At 41.7% G+C, this 10,645-nt stretch overlaps 1 pseudogene; it reads right to left on the bottom strand.

Annotated features, from left to right (window-relative positions):
* Window positions 1-2,738: 2,738 nt before the first annotated feature.
* On the bottom strand, window positions 2,739-3,892 carry LOC123942587 (annotated as a pseudogene).
* Between the last annotated feature and the right edge of the window lie 6,753 nt (window positions 3,893-10,645).

The raw sequence follows: 10,645 nt of genomic DNA, 5'->3' as shown, positions 1-10,645 counted from the left end.
TGAATTCTTTCCCCTATGCCTTCTTGTCTCAAATTCTCATAGGGAAGATTGGAAAGATCAACAGAACTGAGGTAGGGTATACAGCAGTGTTCTTTCCAATGTGTGATACATATAATACCAGTGGTAAGTAAGCATATTTTCAGTAGTAGGATTGATAAATGATTTAAAAAATTTTAAATGGTGTATTGGTTTAAAATACATTATAAAAAGTATGTCTAGTATATCATGCTTGCCATTCTGCAAATATTAATGCTGAAGATGAATTTGATGTATTTAAGGGGAACACATTGAGTCAATTAAAGGAAAAAATATTAAGGAAATAATAATAGTAGTTGTATGTTGGTAGGACAGAAATTCTGAGGGTAGCAGGTTACACAAAGGACTACACTAAGCAGGATTAATCCACTACAATTTGCTGAAGCTGGAGTTTGCTTCCAAAATCTTGCAAAGAACCTATTTCATATATATTTTGTATTATCTCCCAATGGTATGACCCTTGAGAAGAGGGGGAAGAATTTCTCCTTCTTTTTGAGACAAAACCAGGAAGCCACACTGCAGATTGGCATTTGGGGTCCCTCAGACCCTTCAGTGACTTCATGGTCTTCTTGCCCTTGGCCAGCAAGGTCATATGTCACCAAACTCAGAAGTGAGTCTTCAGAAAGGAAGGCTCATACTAGCTCTGGCTGGTCACAAGGACCAGTGTGTATGGCTGGAGTCCCATGAGGAGGACACCAAGGCTATCCTTAGACCATGCAGTCCTAAGCCAAACACAGACTGGGCCACACCCTGGCCCACTGGCTTTTGCCAAATCCTTGGGAATCAAGAGATCAAGAGAGTTCATTTCCAAAATGTGTTTGGAGGACACAACAGGAGCTCACAGCTGCATGTTCTGGAATTTTCTACTTCATTTTTTCTTAAAACACTCAAGGCAGTATATCAAATTAAGTGATATATATCAAACTCTCTGAAGCCGTTCTTCAGGGAATCAAACAGTTGTGGTCTCCTGAGAAAATTCCGGACACCATGCGCCAGCCTGGAGGGACCACAGGCCCGAGGGATGTGCAGTGAGGCTGCCACAGGGCTGCGTGGCCCTGGATCTTGGCAGAGGGGAGATTGAGCCCAAAGTCCACTCACTGCCTAGCCCTCGCCTCCTAGAAAGCAGTGGATTTTTCTGCCCACAAGAGCGCACTTCATTCCCCTGTTCTGGCTTGGGAACTGGAGCTGGTCACGAGCACCTGACTGGGTTGGTGGAGTGCATGCCACACCCTGTGAGTCCGAGTAGAGCAGGGCACTGCATGGAGGTTTGCTTGACAGTGGTGTGAGCCAGACCCCTTACGGATGCGTCTGCCATGGGGTTTTGGCAGATGTTCCTCTTCCTGAGACCCACCTGCAGCCTATGAGGCTCTTGGGACCCCCCCCAGGATTTCTTTAGGAGGAGTGGTCAGGGAGAGAGCACGTCTGTCCCTCCTGTGCCCAGAACACCACTGCCCATCCTCTCCCAGCTCCTTAATCAGTGCTCGGCTGCTTCCGTGTGCTCACATGCAAATACACGTTTACACATTTGATATATTACCTGGATCCTGTGGGGACTGCATCTCACTATATTTTTTTTAATTAAAGAATTTTTTTTATTAACATAGAATGTATTATTAGCCCCAGGGGTACAGGTCTGTGAATCGGCAGGTTTAAACACTTCACAGCACTCACCATGGCACATACCTTCCCCAATGTCCATAACCCCACCACCCTCTCCCTCCCCCCCTCCCCCAAGGAACCCTCAGTTTGTTTTGTGAGATTAAGAGTCTCTTATGGTTTGTCTCCCTCCTGATCCCATCTTGTTTCCTTTATTCCTCTCCTACCCTCCAAACCCCCCACGTTGCCTCTCAACTTCCTCATACCAGGGAAATCTTATGATAATTGTCTCTCTCTGATTGACTTATTTCGCTAAGCTTAACACCCTCTAGTTCCATCCACATCATCGCAAAAGGCAGGATTTCATTTCTTTTTTTTTCAAGAGAATATTAAATCGTTTTTGATTACACATGATAATGGATGATACACAAGCTTTAATCCCATCTATAATTTTATCTGATACCATAATTCAATTTAGATATATTGCATAGGATGTGCCAACAATCATATTAATAACCAAATAAACTCCAGGACTTTGCTTGGGTGACCTTTTAATGGTGAACTCCAGGTCACAACACATTAACTGTCAGTTCAACTACACCCAGGTTTGTGGAGACAATGGCTTCTGTGCCCAAGCAGGTTGCAAATAAATTTCGGATGGAACCTGGCATCACCCTGAAGGAATTCTAACTGTTCACACTGTTGTTGGGGTAGTATACCAAGATGGCTTCAGAGTAGACTAACTTTACACAGCACATTTAAAAAAAAGACACATTTATTCAGCGTCATGATCAGACTATTACATTTAGCAATCAACAGCATGGGTGCAAAAAAAAAAAAAAATCTACATTAAAACCCTTTGTTGGAATGCTTTACACTTTCCACAGAACAGAAACTAAAATAACCTGTTATACAATTAGTCACAAATACAGTCCTCGAGGGTTTTTTGCCTGTACACATGAGTATTGTCTAAAACACGTCTTCTCTGTAGCAGCGAGGTCCTGCCACCACTGTGCTTGGCTGAGTTCAGAAATCTGTTGTAACCTGTCGCTTCCCTGTCACTTCTCGGCTCTCCTCTCCTGCTAAGCTTTGTTTCCTGGCAGGAACTAAAACCTTCTGCCACTGCCGTAGCTCTTGCTGCTGCTGGAACCACCACAGCCACCTTGGTTTCGTGGTTTGGCGAAGTATTGGCCTCCACCACCATAAGGGCCAGAGCTTCTGCCTCCAAAATTGCCTCCTTTCATGGGTCCAAAATTTGAGGGTTGATTGTGGTAATTGCCAAAATCATTATAGCTTCCGCCATCTCCAAAGTTGCTTCCACTACCACCGCCATAGCCACCTCCGCCTCCTCCGTTCTTATAGCTGTCATAGCCCCACTCCCGCCATAGCCACTGCCCTGGTTTCCATAACCCTGTCCACCACTTCCATAGCCTCTGCTTCCTCCAGAGTAACCAGGGCCGCCTCCTCCATAACCACCATCATTAGCAAATCCGTTCTAGCCATCCCCACTGCCACCATATCCACCACCTCGACTGCCACCAAAGCCACCTCGACCACTGATGTTTCCTCCACGACCAAAGTTGTCATTCCCACCAAAACCACCTCCACAACCACTACCAAAGTTTCCAGAACCACTTCGACCTCTTTGGCTGGATGAAGCACCAGCCATCTCTTGCTTAGAGAGCACTTTCCTTACTTCACAGTTGTGGCCATTCACAGTATGGTATTTTTGAATGACAATCTTGTCTACAGAATCATGGTCATCAAATGTTACAAAAGCAAAACCCCTTTTTTTGCCACTGCCTCGGTCAGTCATGATCTCAATCACTTCAATGTTCCCATACTGTTCGAAATAATCTCTTAGATTTTGTTCTTCAGTGTCTTCTTTAATGCCACCAACAAAAATCTTTTTCACGGTTAAGTGGGCACCAGGTCTTTGAGAATCTTCTCTTGAGACAGCCCTCTTTGGTTCCACAACTCTTCTATCCACCTTGTGTGGCCTTGCATTCATGGCTGCATCCACCTCCTCCACAGGGGCATCTGTGACAAACCCAAAGCCTCTGGAGCGCTTGGTGTTTGGATCTCTCATGACCACACAGTCCGTAAGTGCTCCCCATGGCTCAAAATGGCTCCTCAGACTCTCATCGGTTGTTTCAAAGCTCAGACCTCCGACGAAGAGCTTCCGCAGCTGTTCAGGCTCTTTGGGAGACTCTGACTTAGACATGACGGCGGTGGGAGGGGAGACTTTAACGATGCTTACTCGGCGGCGTCCAGGGGCAGAAAGGAGTAATCTAACGAACATATCTCGGATTTCATTTCTTTTGATGGCTGCATAGTATTCCATTGTGTATATATACTACATCTTCTTTATCCATTCTTCTGTTGATGGACATCTAGGTTCTTTCCATAGTTTGGCTAATGTGGACATTACTGCTATAAACATTTGGGTGCACATGCCCCTTCAGATCACTACATTTGTATTTTTAGGGTAAATACCCAGTAGTGCGATTGCTAGGTCATAGGGTAGCTCTATTTTCAACATTTTGAGGAACCTCCATGCTGTTTTCCAGAGTGGCTGCACCAGCTTGCATTCCCACCAACAGTGTAGGAGGGTTCCCCTTTCTCCGCATCCTCACCAGCATCTGTCATTTCCTGACTTGTTAATTTTAGCCATTCTGACTGGTGTGAGGTGGTATCTCATTGTGGTTTTGATGTGTATTTCCCTGATGCTGAGTGATGTGGAGCACTTTTTCATGTGTCTGTTGGCCATCTGGATGTCTTCTTTGCAGAAATGCCTGTTCATGTCCTCTGCCCATTTCTTGATTGGATTATTTGTTCTTTGGGTGTTGAGTTTGATAAGCTCTTTAAAGATTTTGGATACTAGCCCTTTATCTGATATGTTGTTTGCAAATATCTTCTCCCATTCTGTCAGTTGTCTTTTGGTTTTGTTAACTGTTTCCTTTGCTGTACAAAAGCTTTAGATCTTGATGAAGTCCCAATAGTTCATTTTTGCCCTTGCTTCCCTTGCCTTTGGTGATGTTCCTAGGAAGAAGTTGCTGTGGCTGAGGTTGAAGAGGTTGATGCCCGTGTTCTCCTCAAGGATTTTGATGGATTTCTGTCTCACATCGAGATCCTTCATCCATTTTGAGTCTATTTTCGTGTGTGGTGTAAGGAAATGGTCCAGTTTCATTTTTCTGCTTCTGGCTGTCCAATTTTCCCAATACCATTTGTTGAAGAGACTGTCTTTTCACTATATTTTTATGAGCCTGGGGAACAGAGAACCCTACCACACACTCTCTAAGACAATCTGGATATTTATATTTGCACGAGATGTCAAGTAATAGATGTGACTAATAAGAAAAGCTGAACATCAGAAATTGACCAATATTTGCACTAAGGTGGTACAAAACCAGATCAAATTCCCCCAAAGAATTATGGAACCAGTTGCTCCTATTGTGTTGTTTATAAGCATAGAATAATTTAGTTCTTAGGGAAAACACCCTTAGGCTTTCCAGTGATTTCTGGAAACATACCTGGGAAGTTGCCACTTTCATGTAGTAACTGTACCAGAGTTAGCTAAGAGATTTAACGGAATAGTGTGTGTGAATTGCAGGCACATTCAGAAGGTACAGGTACAGATACGCTACACAACTGATCGGTTTTCTGTCTTTGAGCAGTCGGCCTTCCTTGTGCTCTTCCTGGTGAAAGATGTATTTATTCAGTCTGGCCTATCTTGAGAACAGTTTTTAAAAACAGAGAAGTAAAATATGACTGAAGACAAATAGAATGTTAACTGCAAGAGTAATTTAGGTCAGAATAACAGAAAGAATTATTGCTAAGTCAAATATTAGGTAATATCCTGAAAGCCATTTATCTCAAGAGCCCAGTAGTCCACCTCATTTTAACTGTGACATAAATCCCAATAAATCCAGGTGAAGTTGTTAGGTTATTCATTTCTTAGTACCTGCTCCCATTACCTTTTCTCTCTGGTGGCTGTAAATCTTTGAAACAAGATTCATTGATCTGTTCATTCATACATTAATTCATTCAACAACATTTGTTGGGTGCCTACATTTACAATTTTTATATAAGTTTTTAATGCATTAAATCTTACACATACAGATGTACAAAAATTATAAAATGCAACTCTGAATTATCATAAAATAAATATACTTATGGACCCACACTGACTCAGATCAGGAAACAGAAAATTTTCAGCATCCTCAAATCTTCTTTGTACATATTTCTAATCACTGTCACCTCCCAAACACAGCTACTGTCCCAACTTCTATCCTGTTTTAGACTTTATAGACATGGAACCATCCTTGGTGCCTTTTTCTGCGTCTGGATTCTCACTCAATGATATCTTTGGAGATTTACGCAAGCCAAATAAACCAGTATATCATGGGTTTTTATTGCTGTATTATTCCCTTGACTGCATAAACCAGAATGTACTCAACCATTTTATAGTGGGTATTTCCATTATTTAGATATTAAGAATAATGTCACTTCGAACATTCTTGTCTATGTGTTTGGTGCACTTATTTATGTCCTTTTCTTGAGTTTATACCTACAAAGGATGTTGTAAAATAGACATATCTTAAGCAAAAAACCCATTGAACTTTTGTCTACGCATGCACTTATATACTTACCACCAAGAAGAAAATTACTCCCAGAAAATTCACCCATGGTCCCATATGCTAAACACCCTTCAAATAGTTTCCAGTTGTCTTTCATCACACACCTTATCAGAATTCTTTAAACCTATTATTCATAGTTATTTAAGTTTTTGTTTGATAACTCTATTTTATTCACCTACTAAAGTCTAAACCTAGTCTATTCTCTTAATTTTCCAATATACTCTTATACTGTCTTATGACTGGTTATTTCGGATTGAGGGCTAAGCATTGCGTATGGAAATGCATGGGAATAACTGGAGGCTCCCTTCCTCTAGAGATGATTTACTTTTGCTTCAGATGACAGTTCTGCTGCGAATCGGTCACTGTAACTCAATCAGAATGAGGTGATTTATTACTGGGCTTCAGACTTTAGGAGAGCTGCTTATTTTCAGCCCACTCTCCCTCCTGGCATCTAGTCCTGCTGCATTCTAATCCAAAACTGGGAAGGTTTACTTGGCTTTCTTAACATTGGGAGACCATGCATTCAAATGCCTGTCCCCAATCTCTGTAAATGGAGGCAACTCTGACAGATTCCCAGACTCTCGGACACTCTGGTAACCAGCCATCTTTGTCAGAGGCAAATGGTCTTCCAAATACTGGGCTCACCTCTCTGGGCTTCCTCCTTGTCCTGATCCCAGACCCAGGACATTCTCATTGCCTTAGTGATGTGAGAGAGCAAAAATTCAACTGACTAAATTTGAAGATCTAATTGGTAATGATCCATGAGTCAGGCAGCATCCTTCTAGTACATGGGTGCTCTGAGGAGTTGTACGACATGGAAGATTTTTATAGGCAGAGGGAGTGTGGGACAAGGAAGTTATCCGCAAAAGAAGAGAGGGGATTGTTTCAGACTGGATCATCTTCTTCTGGGGGGAAGTGGAGGTCAGGGGTTTTAATGGAGGTGACCACACTAGTGCTGATCCAGAAATTTCTTCTTGGCTATTTCTGGGAGAGTTGAAAGAGTAGTGTGTCTTGGTTTGCTATTGTGGGGGCAAATGACTCCATTTGGGGCTGGTTGTTTCTTTTTCAACAGCACTCCAGTGCATTCTCACATAAAAGAAATGTTTGTGTCATTTTTCTGGTTTTCTGAGGGACTTTTGGTCCAGAATATATTAGCTTGCCTTTGTCAGGAACCCAAATCCTTCAGTGTTTTTGTTTGTTTGTTTTTTTAATGCAAGCTCTGTGTTCAGGGCTGCAGACACCTACTTTAAGAAGAAACAGTCCCTGGTTGACTCAGTGGGTTAAGCCGCTGCCTTCGGCTCAGGTCATGATCTCAGGATCCTGGGATCGAGTCCCACATCGGGCTTTCTGCTCAGTGGCGAGCCTGCTTCCCTCTCTCTCTCTGCCTGCCTCTCTATCTACTTGTGGTCTCTCTCTGTCAAATAAATAAATAAAATCTTAAAAAAAAAAAAAGAAGAAACAGACCCTGCCCTCAAGCATCTGTCAGTGTTCTAGGAGAGGCAGAAATACAGAAGACAGAACCAACTCTAGACCCTACATGACCATGTGATTGGAGCTCTCGCAGAGATAAGTTCTAGGGACAGCAGTGCCGTGAAGAAGCAATGATTAACTCTGGGTTGTACATTGAAAGGGTTTTGCAGACCCAGAAATTATTGGCTCAGTATTAAAAACGGAAAATAAAAGAAGATTTCTTGTCAGACAGTATTGAATAAAGGGAAGAGATTGGAGAGTGTTCTGTTGAGCTGAGATGTAAAGTAGGGCCTTTGCTGTGGGTCAGAAAAGGACGGTTGGTGGGAGAGCTCAGGCAGAGAAAAAACACCTACAAGTCAAGTATGACTCCCTGGTCTCTCTTTCTTCCTACCTCCTCCCTCCCAGGTGAATATTAACTGTTTGTGGGGGCACGGAGGTGGGGGTTCCCATAGGACTCCCTCATACGTCTCAGGAGGCATATCCAAATGTCTTACTTCCCCGTGGTCACTCAGGTGCCTGGAACTAAAGCCAGGTAGAAATCAAAAGCACGTCTGTTTCTACAAACTTAGCATCCTTGTCTTCTTTTCCAAGGGCTGTGCTCCTAAACACAACTGGTTTCACTTTTAAAATGATTGTCAGTTTAACTACAACAATAAGCATCCTCAAACAAAAAATAAAAAAGTAGAATCAGTCAGATCTAGGAATATAAGCAGAAAACCCAGAGCACACAAGGACAGGGCCTTGGCCATCTGTTTCATATAAGCTGATTTCTAAATTATGCCATGTGAATGGACTGGATCTAAATAAACATTTGGTGCAACCTTCACAATAGTCAAGTTTTCTCTTTTGGCTTGACTTATTTGTACTGAACTTGGCCTTCATAATGGGCTCATCAGTTTAGCTTGCCGACATAGCCCGTAGATGTATATTATTATTTTAAAAAAACAATGTGGCATAATTCAGGAGCTAGTTTATGAGAAACAGACTGATAACCCAGGGCACTTTGGGACAGGGCTTTTTTCTGCTTACATCTATGGATTTTTACTTCAGCTTTTCTGGAGTCTTTTGACACAATAGAGGGAGGTTTTCCAAGAAGTTGTTATGTCTCGCTATTATTGTGGGGGTAAGGATTTCATTAAAGCAGATTAGTCAGAGAAAATATACAGACAGTGATTCCAGGCAAAACAATGTGTTATTTTAGCCGTCTATTCATATCAGAAATCTTCTTATGTAAACTGTGATAGAAATCTGGTTCACATGTGTTCTTTCTTTTTCCTTTTTGCATTGACCCTTTTTTGCTTTTTGGTACCTTCTCTAGGGAGGAACCATTCCCAATCACATTAACTCAGGTCTGCGTTCTTAACAAGACAAAACCTTTCATGCTATCTTCAGAGTGCTTTTTAATACAGTTGGTCTTATGTGAAATTCATTCAAGGCATGGTTAATGATTACACAGTCCAAAATCATCTTCCTTTCATCTGCCTGAAATGAACGCTGAAGACTTTTTGGAGGGTCTTATGTTTGGCAGTAGTGGTGTGGCCCATGGGGGAAGGTATGAGAGTGAGGTTAGGGTTTCAAGCTAGGACACAAAGGAGGCTTGACAGGTTGGATGAAACGGCTGTTTTGCTATCTCTGCAAGCGTATCCTCCCATTGGATTACATTGTCTTTTGACGCATTATTTTCCAAGTCTAAATATTTTTCCTTTCCATTTTTAGTCTGATAACTCAGGAAATTATTATACTCCTACACAATTCTCAAGGAAATCATACCAAAACTTTTTCCATGGTTGAAGAGTTTCCTCTCTTTTCCATAAGATAAGTCCAATGATGATTTGTCATGGCTTTTCAGCCAAAAAACATGATCACAAATAATATAACATCTGTAAATATATTGAGAAGGGACTATGTCTTCTTTATCATATTTTATACCCAGCATCTGGGTTGAGCTGAAGGTAAAGCAAGAAATGAGAGAACCAGTGTTACTGAAGGCGAAGTGTGTGTTCGGTGCTTTCCACAGAGTATCTTACGTAATACTCTTTAATACTTAACACTTAATACTCATTACTCTTGCGGAAAAGGTGTTCTCAATAATTTAATGCTGGGAAGAGTCTGGCACATGACAGGTAAGCAATAAATCTTTGTTGTTAAGAGTTGGTTGGAAAGAGTTTCATGATCTGAAATTTTGGGTTAATTGTCCAAGATTAATCAGTAAGCATGTGTAGATCCTGGAGGCCTTTCTTTCTCAAGATTAAGCAGAACTTTCTAGGCTGAAAGAAAGAAGAGGAAACTTGATTTTCCAGCTATATTGATCACCTTAGTGAAGAAAAAAGGGAAAATGTACTCATTTCTTTGATCTCAAAACTGAGTATCTACTTTAGGACTGAGAACCATTAGAATTTCATGGGCCTGTGGTTGCATGTGTCTTAACCTCATTTCACATATCAGCTACTTTCAATCAGGAAGTTGTTCTGGGGACAAATAAGCGCATGTGTTCTACAATATCAGTGCAATGAGTTAACATTGAAATATTCCTATTTTTAGACTATTTTTTGTTTCGTTTTGTTATTTCTCTCCACCAGAACATTTCCTTATATTATACTTGTGGGAAGTTAGGGGTTTGAGATGGGTGCTATGCCCTTATCCAAATTTTAGGTCCATGTGATTTTTAAGGCAGAATCTATCACTATTCATCAGTGTGACTGACTCTCTTATTATTTTATGCTCATTCCCAGGCATGGAGGCCAATGGTTCTCTTGATTTTGTTGTCTTTGGATGCTCTCTACTGTTGGGCTTCCCAGGCCTGAGTTTGAAGGGCCAGTAGGGGAACGGAAACAGAGAACTGTTGTTGAGGCATCTACTTGTGAGGGGAAGAGGGTTGCCAGATTTAGCAAATGAAAACACAG

The sequence above is a fragment of the Meles meles genome, chromosome 5 (genome assembly GCF_922984935.1).
Source record: "Meles meles chromosome 5, mMelMel3.1 paternal haplotype, whole genome shotgun sequence".
NCBI classification, from domain to species: domain Eukaryota; kingdom Metazoa; phylum Chordata; class Mammalia; order Carnivora; family Mustelidae; genus Meles; species Meles meles.
The sequence above is the reverse complement of the archived record's forward strand: the minus strand, read 5'-3'. Positions and strand labels throughout refer to the sequence as shown.